The 15,959-nt window shown below is 37.7% G+C and overlaps 1 protein-coding gene across 1 annotated transcript in view; it reads left to right on the top strand.

Moving 5' to 3' along the window:
- The first annotated feature begins 245 nt into the window (after nucleotides 1-245).
- The window catches only part of camkva (CaM kinase-like vesicle-associated a), a 51,468-nt gene continuing 35,754 nt past the window's right edge, over nucleotides 246-15,959 (top strand). The window contains exon 1 of the mRNA XM_062996701.1: nucleotides 246-330. The gene's annotated coding sequence lies outside the window, so the exon portion shown is untranslated. The remainder of the gene's footprint in view (nucleotides 331-15,959) is intronic.

The following is a 15,959-nucleotide window of genomic DNA, read 5'->3' as shown; positions in this document are numbered from 1 at the left end:
GAACTAAATGAGTGAGTGAGTGAGTAAGGAATTAAGAGAATGAGTGAGTGAATGAATGAACTAAATGAGTGAGTGAGTGAATGGGTGAGTGAGAGAGCGTTCGCGAGAGAGAGAGAGAGAGAGAGAGAGAGAGAGAGCGCGCGCGCGCGCGCCAGGAAGAGACAGGCGCGTGCTCAGCTGTAGAGCAGTTCTCAGTTGAAGTTCTACAGTAGAAGCTAGTTGGGAATATTTCCTCCGTTTCCTCACATTAAAATCGCTGTGGGAAGCAGCTGGAGGAGAAAGAAATAAAAACACCACCGTCTGCTAACATCGAATCTTCAGAATAACTGGGTAAGTGAGAGAAAAATCTAATTGAGCTGTTGGCTCGTGTTAAAATAAGAACGCGTGTGTATGTTTTCGACTCTGTTTTTACATTTCTGCGCTAAAGTTCACCTCAAACAGTATGTAGTCTACTGAGCGCAACTTCTATATGGTACCGTTTTATACGCAACGACGATACTATATTACAAATAAACATTCATTTAATTCATTCATGTTCACTAACCCATTCATTCTCCTGTGTCGCACCACCTGAGGCAGCATAATAAGATTCATATTGATAAGCCAAGTGGTACAAACTTTCAGGAGAACTGAAAAACCTGACACTTAAAATGTTAAATTTGTGAAGCAATGCAATCCAAATTACTATTAACTTTATGCCTCTTGTTGTTACCTGGGCTTAAATTTAACGGCTTTGCTGAAGTGTTTATTGTGTACAATGACATTTTGATGTTCTGTTGCGTTGTCAGTGAAACATCCAAAAAAGAATGGCATATCCAATCTGGGGGTGGCACGGTGCCTTGGTGGGTAGCACTGTCACCTTACAGCAAGAAGGTCCTGGGTTTGATTCCCAAGTGGAGCGATCCGGGTCCTTTCTGTGTAGAGTTTGCATGTTCTCCCCGTGTCTGTGTGGGTTTCCTCTGGGTGCTCCGGTTTCCTCCCGATTGGAGATACTAAAAACTCCCCCTAGGTATGAGTTTGTGTGTGTGTGTGTTTGATCTGTGATGGACTGGCGAACTGTTCAGGTTTTGTCTACCTATTGCGTAGTGATTCGGACTCACCGCGTCTCTGGATAGGATATATACTGTAGGTGGTAAAACAGACAATGAATGAATGAATATCCTATCTGTCCAGAGTATTTATGGTGCACCTGCATTACAGTTAAATGTGACAACATTATTTGAATCATCTACCTCACAATGAAGTTTTAAATCACCATCTCAACCTCTGTATTCTGAAAGTTTGTAACCTTTGAGCATTTTAACCACAAAACATTCTTGTTTGGACAATCAGCTGCTCGAATGATATGCTTTATTAATAAATATCTAACCAATATATGATAAAAAATAACTATTAATGCAAATAAATAAATAATATGATGATTAGGAGCTGTACAGAGCAGCATATTCCAGCTGTATATTACAGCACATGATCAGGGTCTAATTGTAAGACTCACGATGGGTCAGGTTTTACCAGAAAACTCTAGGCACAAGGCAGGAATACCCTGGACATGCCGCAAATTCATTCCAGAGCCTCAGCCATCCCCCCTCAGACATGGGGAGGGTGAGGAAATTAGACATTTAAATTCGGGATTTGAACCTGGATCTTAGTGGTGGTGGGCTAGTGTAATAGACCACTGTGCCAAGTTTTAGGGGAAGCTGCAGCCACAACAGTCACATCACAACCCTTGTTCTTAGTGCTAGTAATAAAAAAATGAATTAATATAAAAAAAAAATTAAGTTTCGACCTGGTCAGGGTCACAGTGGGTCATGGCCACCTTGATACACAAAGCGCAGGGCATTGGTTCGTATAGGCTGTGCAGAGCACCACACACTTTCCTATTAATGCACATTTATACGTATTTACACTTCAGGATAATTTAGCGTATCCAGTCTTCATTATCAAGTACCTGAAAAAGCAATACAGTCATAGGGAACATAACATATTCCTTACTGGATTGAAGCCTCTGTACCAATTGGCCACACTTGCCTATTCATGCACATTTGTACGCATTTACACCTCAAGATATACAATATGTGTAACCAGTCTGCATTATCAGGTACCTGAAAAAGCAATGCAGTCATAGAGAGCATGACATATTCCTTACATGATTGAACCCAGGTTGCTATATGTCTGCCTCTGTACCAATTGGCCACATAATTTTAATTAGATCTATTTACTTCTCAATTTTTCTATTTTGTTTGATTGGATTTATTGGTTGTATTGTCTGATTCTCCTCATGCAGAATAAAACCTGGCATCGTCTTGCTGAAATAAAAAACACAGTAAAAGACGTCACCTTGATGGCATCTTATGTCTGTCTAAAATCCTAATATATGCCTCAGCAATAATATTACTTGCATTACTTGCAAATTACTGATGCTGTGTGCACTGATGCACTTTATACCATAACAAACATTGGCTTTTACACCATTTGCTTATAACAGTCTTGATGGTCTATTTTGTCTTCGCTGTGGAGAGCTCAACATTTTACCCAAAACTGGCTGAAACATGGGATCATCTGACACAGCACACATTTCCACAGTCTTTTGGTCCATCTGAGAGGAGCTAAGGCCCAGAAAACTCAGTAGCATTTTTGCATACAATTAATGTATGGCTCTTTTTTGTATAATAGAGTTTAAGGTTACATTTCTTGATGTAGTGGCAGAGTGTTAAATAACAATGGTTTTCCGAAGTATTTCTAAACACATGGCTATATTTATCACAATAGCATGATGGTTTTGCATGTAATGGCATGTGAGGCCTAAAAGGTCATACACATCTAACAGTGGTTCTCACAGTCCCACTGTCTTGCCCTACACAGACTGAGATTTCTCCTGATTCCCTAAATGTTTTTACACTATTATGTATGGTAGATGGTAAAACAAGTTGAGAAATGTTCTTTTTGAACTAACTGACAATTTTCTCACAAACTTTGATACAAAGTGGTGAGCTATGGCTGATCTTTTGGTGGATGCTCCTTTTATATCCAGTCATGATACCCTCAACTTTAATTTACTCATTCCATTACCCCACCTGTTCATGTGCTTATTGTAGAATGTTTTAAAAGGTGTAATTAAAAATGTTTAAATCTTTTGTTTTTAATTCACCCCATCCCAACTTTTAAAAGTTTGTATCAAAAATTGGTTTATATTTACAAAATCAAGTTGGTCAGCATAAATACTCACTCACTTTCTTAACCACTTGTCCAATCGGGCCGCAAGGCACACAGTAACACCCTGAATGGGGCGCCAGTCTATCGCAGGGCAGACACACATACACACACACACACACACACACACACACACATTCACCTATAGGGCAATTCAGTGTCTCCAATTAACCTAACTGCATGTTTTTGGACTGTGGGAGGAAACCCGCGCAGACACGGGGAGAACATGTAAACTCCACACAGAAAGGACCCGGAGCCCCCCCGCCTGGGGATCGAACCCAGGACCTTCTTGCTGTGAGGCAACAGAGCTACCCACCGAGCCACCGTGCCACCCTCAGCCTAAATATTAAAAGCTATTTCTTTGAACATTTACCAATGAAATAAAAGTTCAAGAGAATTAACAAATCACAGATTAATGTTTTGTCGCATTTTTAAAAATGTCCCAACTTTACCGAAAATGATGTTTCTCCATTTTAATACTTTAATCAAAGTTCTTGTAGCTTTTGGTTTCTGATACTGGCTCTCAATGTTAATATTAAATTTAGTCTTTTTATGCTTGGTTTCAGAAATTGAAAAAACCAACATTCACACAACAGATGTGCTGCACAACTTGCTGCTAGTATTTTCACATTTGCAATTTAGTATCTGACCCAAGTACAGTATGATTAGGCATGTGTGAGAACAGTTTTTGACCCAAGGTGCACTCCTGTGTAACAATCTCTGGTCAGTCTGAAAACTGGGGGCTGGGGTTCAGTTGGGTTAACTTGGTTGTGGACTGTGCCACGCTTTAATGGGATTTGCTCCTTAGGCCAGGCATAGAGTAATGTGATCAACGGAACATGTCATGTTTAGTTTCAAGTTAAACGCTGGTAAAAAATGAAATGCTTATTAAAAATAAGATTAAAAATGATTAATATTGATGTGTTTATTACAGATAAAACAAACATTAGTGATGCCAAAATTTTTTATTTATTTGTGCATACGTGAGTAAACAGTTGTAACCAGAAGGATGCACCTGATTGTTATTATGCAATATATTGATTTTATTCATTTCATTTTCCTCAACAGCTTTATCCTTGTCAGGGTCACGGTGGGTCTGGTTCCACCGGAAACTCTAGTAGCAAGGCGGGAATACCCTGGACAGGATCATTGCAAGGCTTTGGCCATTTCCCCCAGACACAGCCAATCATGTCTGTGTAAACCTGGCCAGCCGATAGTACCATTGAGATTCAAACCTGTATCCCAGTGGGGGGTGGGGGGGTGGGCTAGCGTAACAGACCTTAGAATCTTAGCAAAACAGAAAAAATGTAGATATGTTTATTATTATTTTTAATGGTAAAAAATCAATGTGTGCTCCTGGGTGGCACAGTGGTCTGTATAAGAATAAAGAAATCTACATATTTTCTGTTTTTCCAAGATTGCTAAGACCAGACATTACAATTGTGCAATTCATCCACAGTTTGGGAGATATGCCCCCCGTACCCCAAATAAACCCAGAATCATTATCGAGTTCAATCTTTAATATTTGAACCGAGTGTGAAAACGTTCTTACTGTCCTTTTTAAGTGTCTTAAAGTGTAGTTTGCCGTACTGTTAGTGGAAATTGAGAATGGCAGTGTGTTCTCTACTATCTGGATGATGAGCGGGCTTACATGATATTAGTAACCTTTTCAGTCCTGAACCCTGTAAAGAGCACTAACGGCACTGGCATTACTGGCAGCAGTATAAACATAGTGTAACTCTTATAATGATAACTTGTTTACATGCTTGTTATCGACAGTAAAAACAGTGTAATACGCAATATAGAGGAATGTGTGTTATTTGTTTTTAGTGACATAATGGGGATTCGTTTTCTGTTTGTGGTACAGTGCTGAGAGGTACTGACATTTACTTAATTTCAGTAATTAACAGGAATGATGAGTCACCATTTTGCTAAATTGCCAGCAAGTGCCTACTGTCAAACAGAAAAAAGAACTATTTTATATCTGGAAATCAAGCAGTTTGACTATATTGCACAGTCACAAATATATATTACACAGGAAATATAACACCCATGAACCCTTGGCACAAGGTGGCATAAATTTTTTGCAGAATATCACGTAATTACACTTCGCACCCTATTGTTGTTGTTATTATTATTATTATTATTATTAGTAGTAGTCGTACTAAGTAGAAGTAGTAGTGTAACATACAGTGGTACCTTGAAACTCACCGTCAATTGGTTCTGGGAGTGGTGTCGAGTTTCAAGGTATTTTTTCCCATAAGGATGTATGGGAAACCTGTTAATGCATTCCATGGTCCCGTGGAACTGCATATATCGTAGGCTTATGTCAAATACTTATAACACTTATAACACAAATATAATATGAAAAACTAAAATACACTTGAAAATGGGTAAAAACCAATAAATACAACAAAACCTTCACTTTACCTTTACTTCTTTATTGTTTCCTTATGCTTCTTAATCGTGGATGCTTGATCTTGAAATACCATATTACGTTTAGTAAAGGCGCATTATATGAGAAGCTGCACAATAGCTTCTGCCTTTATTTCCTGTGGAGTGTGGTGGCGCACAAAGCTTAACGTGACTTATTGTACTAAAACGAGTGAGGAATTTCATTAGTGAAGAGAACGTGAAAGTCACGTGAAGTGTTTTTTCTTTTAGATGAGCTTTTTAGACTCTCTCGAAAAAAAGCTGATTCTTACATTTTCTCAGCACCTCGAGCAATAACACAAGTTTAAAAGTAAATGGTGAGGAAAATCCAGCTAACCACAGATACATGTCGAGCTTTCAGAGTGAATTTGACTGTTCATCCACACAAATGCAGATTCGTCTCATATTCGCACTTTGATGACGTCTTACTGCACCGCTCAAGCCAAGCGCTGAATAAAGCGGCAGTTCATTATTAATTTGAAATTAAGTAAGTAAATAAAAAAGCTGAACATGTTGAGTTTAAGGGAAACGTTGAGTTTAAATTTCTCGGGAAACGGTGTTGAGTTTCAAGGATTTCGAGTTTAGTTGACGTTAAGTTAACAGTGGTTAAGGTACCACTGTAGTTGTTTCAACGCTTTGATAGAAAGGATATGACTTAAAGAAATCTGACCAACTTTACAAGAAATTGACATGACCAATATCACAAATGTGCATACTTGCTTTTCAGTAGTGCCAAATACTAAGAAATTGTACATGAATTCTTCTTATTATTATGTTAATATAAGAACAGTAAAGAATTTACCTGCCTATTGAGCCAGCATGTACAATTAACATTTGTCCACCCCTGCATTTACATTTACAGCTAAAGAATGGCAAACAAGTGGAGGTGGGGTTGGGCTAGTATAGTGTGTGATTTGATCTAAGCTTTGAAAGATTATTGCAGTTACAGGTTAAATATGGGTTGGTGAGCAAGTCAATAACAACCCTTTTATTTATGGTAGCTCAGAGATGGGTTCTTTTCATAACCACTTTGTAACAATGGTGTATCTGTGGATCCTTAAATATCTTTAATAAAAAATTATATTATTTTTGTTATTATTATTATTAGTAGTAGTAGTGTAACAGTTGTTTTTGGCTTTGATTGAACTGATGTTACTCAAAGAAATTTGACCAATTTTTACAAAAGAATGGACATGACCAGTATCACAAATGTGCATACTTGCTTTTCAGTAGTGCCAAATACTAAGAAATTGTTCTTGTTTTTTGTCTTATTATTATTATTATGTTAATATAAGAACAGTGAAAAATTTACTACTTACTTACTATTGGGGCGGCACGGTTGCTCAGTGGGTAGCACTGTCGCCTCACAGCAAGAAGGTTCTAGGTTTGATCCCCAGGTGGGGCGGTCCGGGTCCTTTCTGTGTGGAGTTTGCATGTTCTCCCCGTGTCTGCTTGGGTTTACTCCAGGTGCTCCGGTTTCCTCCCACAGTCCAAAGACATGCAAGTGAGATGGATTGGAGATACAAAATTGTCCATGACTGTGTTTGATATAACCTTGTGAACTGATGGATCTTGTGTAACGAGTAACTACCGTTTCTGTCGTGGATGTAACCGAATGTTGTAAAACATGGTGTTACAATTCTAATAAACAAACAAACAAACTTACTATTGAGTCAGCTTGTACAGTTAAGATTTGTCCACCCTTGCCTTTACAATTACCGCTAAGAATGGCAAACAAGTGGAGGTGGGCAAATATTGTGTGTGCTTTTATCTAAACTTTGAAAGATTATTGCAGTTACGACCTAAATATGGGATATGAGTTGGTGAGCAAGTCATTATGAAAACTTATACAGGTCCTTCTCAAAAAATTAGCATATTGTGATAAAGTTCATTATTTTCCATAATGTAATGATAAAAATTAAACTTTCATATATTTTAGATTCATTGCACACCAACTGAAATATTTCAGGTCTTTTATTGTTTTAATACTGATGATTTTGGCATACAGCTCATGAAAACCCAAAATTCCTATCTCAAAAAATTAGCATATTTCATCCGACCAATAAAAGAAAAGTGTTTTTAATACAAAAAAAGTCAACCTTCAAATAATTATGTTCAGTTATGCACTCAATACTTGGTCGGGAATCCTTTTGCAGAAATGACTGCTTCAGTGCGGCGTGGCATGGAGGCAATCAGCCTGTGGCACTGCTGAGGTGTTATGGAGGCCCAGGATGCTTCGATAGCGGCCTTAAGCTCATCCAGAGTGTTGGGTCTTGTGTCTCTCAACTTTCTCTTCACAATATCCCACAGATTCTCTATGGGGTTCAGGTCAGGAGAGTTGGCAGGCCAATTGAGCACAGTAATACCATGGTCAGTAAACCATTCACCAGTGGTTTTGGCACTGTGAGCAGGTGCCAGGTCGTGCTGAAAAATGAAATCTTCATCTCCATAAAGCTTTTCAGCAGATGGAAGCATGAAGTGCTCCAAAATCTCCTGATAGCTAGCTGCATTGACCCTGCCCTTGATAAAACACAGTGGACCAACACCAGCAGCTGACATGGCACCCCAGACCATCACTGACTGTGGGTACTTGACACTGGACTTCAGGCATTTTGGCATTTCCTTCTCCCCAGTCTTCCTCCAGACTCTGGCACCTTGATTTCCGAAAACAGTACTTTGGACCACTGAGCAACAGTCCAGTGCTGCTTCTCTGTAGCCCAGGTCAGGCGCTTCTGCCGCTGTTTCTGGTTCAAAAGTGGCTTGACCTGGGGAATGCACACGCCTGTGCACGGTGGCTCTGGATGTTTCTACTCCAGACTCAGTCCACTGCTTCCGCAGGTCCCCCAAGGTCTGGAATCGGCCCTTCTCCACAATCTTCCTCAGGGTCCGGTCACCTCTTCTCGTTGTGCAGCGTTTTCTGCCACACTTTTTCCTTCCCACAGACTTCCCACTGAGGTGCCTTGATACAGTACTCTGGGAACAGCCTATTCGTTCAGAAATTTCTTTCTGTGTCTTACCCTCTTGCTTGAGGGTGTCAATGATGGCCTTCTGGACAGCAGTCAGGTCGGCAGTCTTACCCATGATTGCAGTTTTGAGTAATGAACCAGGCTGGGAGTTTTTAAAAGCCTCAGGAATCTTTTGCAGGTGTTTAGAGTTAATTCGTTGATTCAGATGATTAGGTTAATAGCTCGTTTAGAGAACCTTTTCATGATATGCTAATTTTTTGAGATAGGAATTTTGGGTTTTCATGAGCTGTATGCCAAAATCATCAGTATTAAAACAATAAAAGACCTGAAATATTTCAGTTGGTGTGCAATGAATCTAAAATATATGAAAGTTTAATTTTTATCATTACATTATGGAAAATAATGAACTTTATCACAATATGCTAATTTTTTGAGAAGGACCTGTATATATGGAACCCTATCAAGGTCCAAAAGACTCAGAGTATTCAGTTAAACTGTTTTTTGAAAACATAGAGGGTTAATAAAATGGTAACATCACTTGCCCATGTGTGGCAGGGTTATGTTTAACAGGAGTGAATACATTTTCATACAGAAATTTTTCCTGATATGAACAAACACTTGAAAATTAACAGATATTGTTGCTGGCTTCTGCCAACAGCTCATAAGCAAAGGTTATACTACTAAGTACATGTTCAAAATTGGATACAAAAGGAATAATAATAAGAAAAACTAATCTCACATAGCTAGGCAAATTCTTACTGATTCTGACTCACTGTATTCTACCAGACCAGTGAAATAAAATTCACATCTGTCAAAATCTGCATCTGGAAATTCTGCCATATGTCATAACAGAGCCCAGTGATTTTGTGATTGTGTTTTTCATCTTTTTGCAAATCTAATAATAATTTTTCAGTAGTTTTGCTAAATGAAGGAAAGCTGTAAGTTTTCTTTGCAGTAGTGAGGTTAAGACATTTTTAGATGGAATGTAACTTGACTGTGCATCAGTGACACTGTGTGCTTGTTAAATAAATTAAAGTATTTCATGCTTCATCAGTGACGTGATGGAGTAGCTGAGCTATGATCAACTCTACTATATACACTGATTAGCCATAACATTAAAACCACCTTCTTGTTCTACAATTACTGACTGTAGTCCATCTACAGTATTTCTGCTTTTACCCTGTTTTTCAATGGTCAGGACCCCAACAGGGCCACCACAGAGCAGGTATTATTTAGGTAGTGGATTATTCTCAGCACTGCAGTGACAATGACATGGTGGTGGTGTGTTAGTGTGTGTTGTGCTGGTATGAGTGGATCAGGCACAGCAGCCCTGCTGGAGTTTTTAAATACTGTGTCCACTCACTGTCCACTCTATTAGACACTCCTACCTAGTTGGTCCACCTTGTAGATGTAAAGTCAGAGACGATCGCTCACCTATTGCTGCTGTTTGAGTTGGTCATCTTCTAGACCTTCATCAGTGGTCACAGGACGCTGCCCACGGGGCGCTGTTGGCTGGATATATTTTTGGTTGGTGGACTATTCTCAGTCCAGCAGTGACAGTCAGGTGTTTAAAAACTCCATCAGCGCTGCTGTGTTTGATCCATTTATACCAGCACAACACACACTAACACACCACCATCATGCCACACAGATTTGCCATATGTTTTAAACTTTCAGACAATGTTGTCTCCAGGAATGTCAAGGTTTTGGAAATCTTCTCATACCCATTGCCCACTTGGGGCTATTAAATTATCTCCTCTCTTAACTTTTGTGACAGCTCCTTAGTTTCCACTGTGGTTGCAACACACTTTGAACACTTAAATCTCTGGGTGGCGTTTTTAGAATATACCACAGCTGAGATGAATAAAGGCTCAGTACATTTGTGGCTAAATGGGAAACAATGTAGTTTGTTTTATTTCATAACACTAATGGATTAATCGTTGAGGATGTGAGAGATCTCCAAGCCGGGACAAGAGGTTTTCTTGAGCGATTTATCATTTATAAAACAATTTTTATTGTGTTTAAACAGTTTGGCAGTAGTAGATTTTTATTTTAAATCCTAAAAGTTTAAGTAGATCAGTGTGTTTTAATTTCTGAATGTCTACTGAGTTGTAGATCAGTGGCACATGTTAATTATGTCATCAAGAGTGAGTGGCAATAAACAGCACTCTGTTGGAATGTGTCTTTGTGTGTTATTTGCTTAATGGCCTTATTTACATTAAGTGTTATTTACATTAAGCAACAGTATCGGATCGGATTACACGTTTTTTTCCTTCCGATATCCGATCCAGTGATTTGGGCCAATATGCCAGCCCTACTCAGTACTGAGTTCCCAGTGTCGTAACCCAACTTTAGGTTGTACAAACTAGCAGTAGGGTTTAAGATCAGCAATAAAGATGTGTAAATTTGTTGAATTAAAAAATAAAAAAATAGAAATATCCAACCTTTAACCTGAAAATCTGAATAAATAATTAATTCATAATTATTAATAACAAAACCACATGTGCCACAATTATAGCCCCCCAGAAACTCTTAGAAACAGTCAAAGTGCCCAGGCTAATGAAGTACCCTGGCATCAGCACTGGACATCAGAGCTATGGAGGAAGGTCCGATTGGTCCGAAAATTATGTGTTCTGTTCAAGTAATGAAATGTAATTAACCAAAACTTTCTCTATTGTAGACAGTGACCCTCGTGTTTCAGCAGACCTGTTTTAGATGGTTCTTGGATTTTTTTTTTCAGTGTAGGGTGACAGTTTGAGTTTTCTTCTTGAGCCCACTGTTCTGTGTAGCTTGCACAGTCAAACTAGCTTTGATCATCACTAATGAGGAATTCAGAGATAGTATCACAAAGTGAAATGACGTCATACTAAACAGTTATTAATGTGTATTTTGACCCAGCAGATTTCCTTGTCAGAGAACACTAAAGAATATATACAATAAAATTGTGTTTTTTAACGTTACAGTTGAAGAAGTCATAGTATTGCTGTACGTACAATTTTAATTTTACATGTGCTGCCTTACCTTATTATATGCCTAAAATCCAAATGACTTAATTAAGTCTATGATACACGGCATTTTAAATGTGAAAAACCCCACCAACAATCAGCCGTGATTTGTTCATTAATATGCATGGAAATATACTTTGGTAAAAGTCTTAATAAAGTCATTCTGCATGCATGTCTGCTGCTTGGTCTGACATTACAGAACAAATCCAGCTCCATCCAGTTTTCTCACATTAATGATGCAGTGCAATCAGACGACGTGAACAAGTTACATAGAGTCTCAGCTAGGGCTGGCTCGATACCACTTTTTTATGTCCGACACCGATACTGCAAATTGAGTCCGATACCATCATTTTTCCTCTCAAACAACTAAGCAGTAATAATACCTGTCTCAATGCACCATGGTTAAACTAGCTATCTAAATAACAATGCTCAGACTGTGAAACAAATATTCTAAAGGAATAAATACAGAACCTACAACATCACACTTATGCAAAACTGCTGTTTTAATTGGAACTTTTACACACAGAACATTTAGCAGCATTTTGGCTTGTTTAACAGCACCATACAAACATTTAAAATCAAATTTAAAGTGCAACTTTATCAGTATTTAACAAATGAATTATAATTTCAATATAAAATTCTAGATGTCAACTCTCAAGTCTACACCTTGAAGAGGCAGCAAAAAATTATAAAATAAATAATAAAAAAATATTATTTATAAACAATAAAAATTAAACAATTAAATAATAAAAAATAAACAAATGTGTCTATCTTGTACTGGCTTGGAGATCTCTCACATCCTCAACGAAATGTAATCCGTTAGTGTTATGAAATAAAACAAACTACACCGTTTCCCATTTAGCCACAGATGTCCTCTTCAAAATCCAGCAGGGTTTTTTAATAAGCACGCTTTGGTTTTTAATAATCTAAAAACGTGACAGAACTTTAACGGAAAATCTCACATCTGCGTCAATTCTAATTGGTCCATCGCGTTTGATTGACATCCACATCTTCTAATTGTAGACACTTTATACGACACACCGTAAAACATGCAATATATCACACGATGATTTTTTTAAATGCTAAAAGTTTAAGTAGATCCGTGTGTTTTAATTTCTGAATGGCCTTATTTACATGAAGTGTTATTTTCATTAAGCAACAGTATCGGATCGTATTAAAAAAATTTTTCCTTCCGATATCCAATCCAGTGACCGATACCGATACAGAGTTTCAGATAGGTGCCAGTCCTAGTCTCAGCCTATCACTGTATTGAACTTTATCAAGCACTCTTTTTGTTTCTGTGGAAGTAGTTCTACTCTCTCTTCACCCGAGAACTGAACATAATCATTAGTCTGGATTTGGTAGAATTGCATGACATGATGCATCAACAGATGGAGTTGGAAATGTTGACTGTGTAGCAGCGTGAACTGAGAGGGCGGGTAAAATATTCATTAACATCTCCATTTCATATTCCTCTTTATATCTATCACCTAATGGCCAGTGGATGAGGCTGCAGCTGCACTTTTATTTATTTATTTTTGCAGAGGCTAGATGTTCACATTTATTTTATATTCATAACTGCCTCCTGTTGCATAAAGATAAATAATGTTGCATAATGTTTTGAACACAGATTATACTCTTATTTTCATCACAGAAATATAATCTACAGTCCCAGGGACATGAGAAAACCTCAGATTAATATAAAATGTAAAGGGTATACAATTATTTTACAACTATTGTAGGTAGAACAATGTATTTTGATGATTGTTAAAAATGGTTAAAAAGACTATACATTATAATGGTCCGATTTTTAATAATAATTAATTACTATTGTCTGCTGGTGATTCAAAAGGCATCGTATTTGACCCAAGTAAAAATGCACTTAATACACAACATCACTTAGTTTAACATGCTTTTTTAAATTCAATGAAAAATTCTTAAATTCTAATATGAGCTCTTGTTGTTTGTTTGTTTGTTTATTAGGATTTTAACGTCATGTTTTACACTTTGGTTATATTCATGACAGAAATGGTAGTTACTCATTACACAAGATTCATCAGTTCACAAGGTTATATTGAACACAGTCATGGACAATTTAGTATCTCCAATTCACCTCACTTGCATGTCTTTGAACTGTGGGAGGAAACCGGAGCACCGGAAGAAAACCCAAGCGGACACGGGGAGAACATGCAAACTTTATCCAAAGCGACTTACAGTACTGTGACAGTATACAGTCTAAGCAATTGAGGGTTAAGGGCCTTGTTCAGTGGCAACCTGGCAGTGTTGGGGCTTGAACCACCAACCTTTTAAATACCAGTCCAGTACCTTAACCACTAGGCTACAACTGCCCTATTACCTTGCATGTATTGTATTCTCCAAGATGTATTCTTTAATTAAGGCCATGGGTGAGTTTTTCTTCTGATGCACCGCCCAAATTGTAAACTGAATCAACTTAAGGGTTGCCATGTCCAGCAAAAATATCAAACCCTAAATGTCTAAAATCCACTCTTTTAAAGCTGTGTACCAGTGTGCTGCTCCTAATTCTTCTGTTTATCTTACTTTGTTTTTAAGTTTATATTCTAATTATTAATTTTTGTAAGGCATTAATAAATAATGTGAAACATTTTGCTTACAATGATATAATTATTAGTACTGTTATTTTATCATTATATTATAAATAGTAATATAATATAATATTTTATAATAATTTCAGATCCCAGTGAAGAACATTTAATAGTAACACAATTAAGACTAATTAAGAAATTAATTTGACTTGTACTTACTCTTCTGTTCTTTTCTTTCGTCTACTGTACTCTTTTCTCCCCTCCAATCGTCTTTGTCTGTTAATAATTTTCTCTTTGCATTCACTTTAAATTGAGCTATTTTGAAAGTAGCCAAAAAAAATTGCACCCCTGTTTTTAAACAAGCCCAACTTGGTGGGAAAACTGCAACTTGACAGTTCTGCTGGTTGCTGTTGCACAGGTTTAGATGGATGGATGGATGGATGGATGGATGGATAGAACTTTATTAACCCCGAGAGAATTGTTTCGTTACATCTGCAGAAACACAGAACTCTACACATATTGCACAACCATACAAACCACACACACACACAAAATAGAAAAACAATAAGGAAGGTATATCCAAGGTAACTGTTATATACCAGTATGGAGTAAGTAATAATAATATACATCAACAAACTAGGAGTTTAGAAAATTGTGAAAAAAGTGACGACAGTGTATAAGTGGTGTAAGTTCTAGAAAGAAAACTCTAATCAGTCCAACAACATTAGGTCTGGCTGCCTTGAGTGTAAAGAGACTAATTGTAGAGTCTGATGGCAGAGGGTTGCTAAACACACTTTTTTGTACTTTCATTGTTGACTGGAGGGGGTGTGCGGCATTGTCCAAGATTGTTAAAAGTTTATGAAGTGTCCTACATTCCACAACAGTTTTCAAGTAATCCAGCTTAACCAAGCCAGCCTTCTTCTCTTTGAAGCGCTACCACTTCTTCGCTCTAATAAATAGATTTGTATATGCTAAAGTAATGAGCCTGTTTTGAAGATGTAGGATGTAAAAAGTACAATTTTCTCTTCTGAAATGTAGTAAGTAAAAGAAAAAAGCATTATAATATTATAGTAATAAAGTAAAGTACAGCTACCTAAAAAACTTAAGTACAGTAACAAAGTACTTGTACTTCATTACTTACCAGCCCTGATTATATGGAACGAATTCTTGAGAGAATCCAGAAACAGCTTTGGTTTGATCGCAGCCTCAAACCCCCAGGATTCAGCCTGAAATAGCTAAAAAGGTACACATCAGAACCACCCCAGGGGTAAAGAAAAAACAAACAAACAAACAGAAACACAGAAGATGTAACTGCAATATGATAGGATCAAAATAAATTATAACCACAAGTCAGTTGTGCAGAGTGTTCAGCATGAAACTCCAGCACTCTTAATCAAAACTGCATAGCTAAAACAAGAAGGTACCACAGTCGTCAGGGCTCTCTCAGGAGAAACCTGAGTAATTTTATGTGAGAGACAGAACGACATCAGGGCGGCACGGTGGCTAAGTGGGTAGCACTGTTGCCTCACAGCAAGAAGGTCCTGGGTCCTTTCTGTGTGGAGTTTGCATGTTCTCCATGTGTCCGCGTGGGTTTCCTCTGGTTGCTCCGGTTTTCTCCCACAGTCCAAAGACATGCAAGTGAGGTGAACTGGAGATACAAAATTGTCCATGACTGTGTTTGATATAACCTTGTGAACTGATGAACCTTGTGTAACGAGTAACTACCGTTTCTGTCATGAGTGTAACCAAAGTGTAAAACATGACGTTAAAATACTAATAAA

This window comes from Trichomycterus rosablanca, chromosome 6, assembly GCF_030014385.1.
Source record: "Trichomycterus rosablanca isolate fTriRos1 chromosome 6, fTriRos1.hap1, whole genome shotgun sequence".
NCBI lineage: Eukaryota > Metazoa > Chordata > Actinopteri > Siluriformes > Trichomycteridae > Trichomycterus > Trichomycterus rosablanca.
This window is presented reverse-complemented; position numbering and strand designations above follow the sequence as displayed.